Source organism: Gekko japonicus, unplaced genomic scaffold (assembly GCF_001447785.1).
Source record: "Gekko japonicus isolate JY-2015 unplaced genomic scaffold, Gekko_japonicus_V1.1 scaffold2611, whole genome shotgun sequence".
Lineage (NCBI taxonomy): Eukaryota > Metazoa > Chordata > Lepidosauria > Squamata > Gekkonidae > Gekko > Gekko japonicus.
Window position 1 is genome coordinate 93663 of NW_015173755.1, and position 4008 is coordinate 97670.

Here is a 4008-nt window from a genome sequence, read left to right on the forward strand (position 1 = left end):
TGGGTGGGTGGGGGTTGAGATGATGCCTGCTGGATACTCCCCACCATTTATACCTCTGCACAAAGCCTGCATGTGCTCAGAAGAGAAAGGCAATCAAACATGTGAAGTACTAGGGTGAGCAGACACAATGCTAATTCCCCTTCCATGCATCTGCCTCCTTGGATAGAGCCAGCATGGTATAGTGGTTAAGAGTGGCAGACTCTAATCTGGAGAACCGGGTTTGATTCCCCACTCCTCCACATGAAGTCTGCTGGGTGACCTTGGGCCAGTCACAGTTCTCTCAGCACTCTCTCAGCCCCACCTACCTCACAAGGTGCCTGCTGTGGGGAAAGGAAAGGAATGTGATTGTAAGCCACTTTGAGACTCCGTAAGGTAGAGAAAAATGGGGTATAAAAACCTATGGGTTTTTTAAAATGTGGGCTTTGCACAGGGCTTTACAAGTTGCTTTTGCTGTTGTTCCATAAATCATATTGTTTGTGTTCAGATTCCAGTTGTAAGTCCTTGCTCTGTATGCTGCAATATCCACAGTCTTATGGGGCAACCTGGACAGCTAGGGTGTGGCTGTATCAGAAGAACACTGGTTCACAACTCCATAATTCCCTCATGTTTGTTTGTTTGTTTTGTCTGCATTGTCACATAAGAACATAAGAGAAGCAAAGGTTCGATCAGGCCAATGGCCCATCCAGTACAACACTCTGTCACACAGTGGCCAAAAATTCCAGGTACCATCAGGAGGTCCACCAGTAGGGCCAGGACACTAGAAGCCCTCCCACTGTTGAACCCCCCCAAGCACCAAGAATACAGTGCATCACTTGCCCCAGAGCCCCTATCTATACATTGTGGCTAATAGCCACCGATGGACCTCTTCTCCATATGCTTATAGGACCAGGGCGTTTTCTTTGGCGGCGCTGACGCTCTGAAATGAGCTCCCTAGTGAGATCAGAGCACTGCGGGACCTCTAGCACTTCTGCAGGGCCGTGAAAATGGAGCTTTTTCGCCGGGCGTTTCAGTAAGAATGATTTCATCAGCTGTGCTGCACTTGCACTTTATTACATGATACTGCCACATATACATGGTTTTAACTGTATTTATTTGGAATTTTACTGAATTGTATTTTATGTATATATTTATGCTGGTTTTAAAGTTGTGTGTAAGCCACCCTGAGCCACTCCAGCGGGAAGGCAGGATATAAATTTAATAAATAAATAAATAAAATAAAGTCACAACCTGCAACTGGACTGTTTTGTGATGGAACAGAGAAAACCATGTGGAAGCAGCCAATCCATGAACTGAGCATGCCACACACAAATGGTTTTCCACTTCAATTGCCCTCTCTGTCTCTTGTTATTCATGTGGAGAGAGTCCGATTCTTTTTCTCATCAGTTACAATAGCTAGGATCCACAAACTGTAGCTGCTGTTCTCCGAGTACCCAAGGGAACTGTGAATTTCTATTTGTCAAACAGCTACCGCTGTACTGCCTGGCAAATTGAGGAGTGTTTCAAAAGCAGTGTACAAAAAGTGTACACCAAAGAAAGAATGTTAAAAATCCCACTGGATATGTTAAGGCCAGCTGAATTCTGGCCAATGTTTGTTAGCATTCCATGGTATCATAATAGCTAAACCCAGAGTGTGTGAGTATATGTTGGGGGGGGGGCTGTTAAGAAGAAGGCCTCAAATGATAACCACTTTTAAATATACTATATTGGCTGGTACCCCCCAAAATACTAATGTAGGAGGCTTCTGCTAGCCTCATGGAAATTTTGACTTTTTTCTTTAAGCAGGTGACCCCCCTTTCCTTTATATGGAACTCTTTTCAGTTTCAAAAGCAGAGTGCTATGTGGCTTTTGTTCAAGGGTGGAAGAAACAAGTCTGAAACTCCTTTAGGCTTACATATGGAAACATGCTATATCTATTTGCTCTTTTACACCTTTCAGGATATATCAATGAGCCTGAATCAGATACTGAGATTCTGGGCCAATCATGCTTATTTAAAGGAAATATATTCTCAACTCTTGCATTGGGCTGCAAAAAAAAAAAAGGGTTGTTAGCATGGCTGCCAAGGAAAGGCATAATTGTGAAAGGCATGAAGAATTATTGTTTTTTCGACCTAGGCCTCAAAGATTCAAGACACTGTTTTCCTGATACTGCACACTTTCCCTAAAGAGATTACTATTGTAATCCCAAACATTATGCTATGCAGGCCATCTCAGTGTTCATCAGATCCAGTGTTCTGCACATAATCTCCAGCAGCTTTAGCCGGTGTTTATATAAACTGGCCAGGATATGGCTGTCTCGAAGCAGTAATGACCACAGAGCAAAGTAGTCATGACTACCCTTTTCATCACACAAAGGGGCTGGTCAGATGATACATTTTCCCTCTTGGTTGCTGTACTAGAAGAAAAGTACCACAATTATTAAAATCTGCATGCTAAATGAACATGCCTTTGATAATTATACAACACTCTGTTCCTGTCAAAAGGTTACTTTTTTTGCTGAATTCTATAGTGTATTTAGTACAACTGCTCCTTGATTTATTAACAACATGTTTATATTTGTGCTCCAACATTTCAGCCTGATATTTTAGAGACTGGTAAAGTAGCATCTCAAGCAAGACCATTTTAAAATTGCTGCAAATACCTTATTTCATATTCCCTAACAATTCACAGATGAAGACAGAGTTAGCACTCCTATTTTCATACAAAGGACTTCCCCCCTGTGCACTATTATACACTGGTATTCTCCATGGTGTATGTTATATCATCACCCCTCCCCCCTTGCTAGTTCTCTACTGAAATCTCCAGACCAGGGCTGCTAAGGGGAACTCAGAAATAAAATGCTGGGGGCTCTGGACAGTTTAGGGCACATGTCATATGGTATTTAGGTTGCATCTTAATGGTGTGGCCACAGAGAAAACTTTGCCTGCAGACTTTTGGTGGATCTTGGCAGCTCTGCCTCAAATAAGTGTTTTTCTGATTAAATAAATATATGGAAAATATAATTGTCTGACAACAGCCAACATGACTCCCACCAAGACTTCTGAGAGGTGTACAGCAGCAACAGCAGCAGTGGCGGCAGGGACACCTGGCAGACTGGAGAGTGGACTCCAAACAACATCTGTGCCGACTTTGTGCCCAAAAGAGGATAGCAGAGCCAGGAGCTTCAGCACTTAGACATCCATCTGGATTCATATGACACTATCAGCAGCAAAGCCAAATCACTTGAAGAAGAGTCTTTTCTCTCGTTATGTATTTTTTTTAAAGTTCAGTAGTACCTTAAAGACTAATAACATTTGTGAGTTGTGGCTCACTTCCTTTCTTTGCCTCAAAAACTCTCAGAAGCCAACAAGGTAACAGTGGCTTAGAATCATCTTTTCAGTGCTCATATATACTTCAAATGGTTCAACTATCAGAACACTATTATCTATCTGATTTTATTATAGTGAACTGTTTAAAAAACTGTTTCCATTAAATATATACATAAATAAATTAAATGTTCAACATTTACTACTGAATTAAATCCAGGTGGTCAGCCGTGTTGGTCTGAACCAGTAGAACAAATTTAGAGTCCAGTGGCATTTTTAAGACCAACAAAGTTTTATTCAAGGTACGAGCTTTTGTGTGCATGCACACTTTTCCAGATACTTTTTCCTGGCTCTGCTATTTGAAAAAGTATGCGTGCACATGAAAGTTCATACCTTGAATAAAACTCTGTTGGTCTTAAAGGTGCCACTGGACCCTAAATTTGTTCTACTGAATTAGAAGTTCAACATATACTTCTGAAATGTGTGAAATGGTACCTCGTGTCTTGCCCATTGTTCTTTAATGTACATGGACCTATACACACATGCAGTAGAGACAGGATAAATCCACCCAATCACTATGAGGATTAACTCTTGATGACACAGAGAAGGAGCAATCATTACTGAAAAATGAGATCTAACAATCTATGCTGGGACATTACTAAAAGGCAAAAACAGGGACAAAGTAAAAAGAACAGTGATTTCCCCC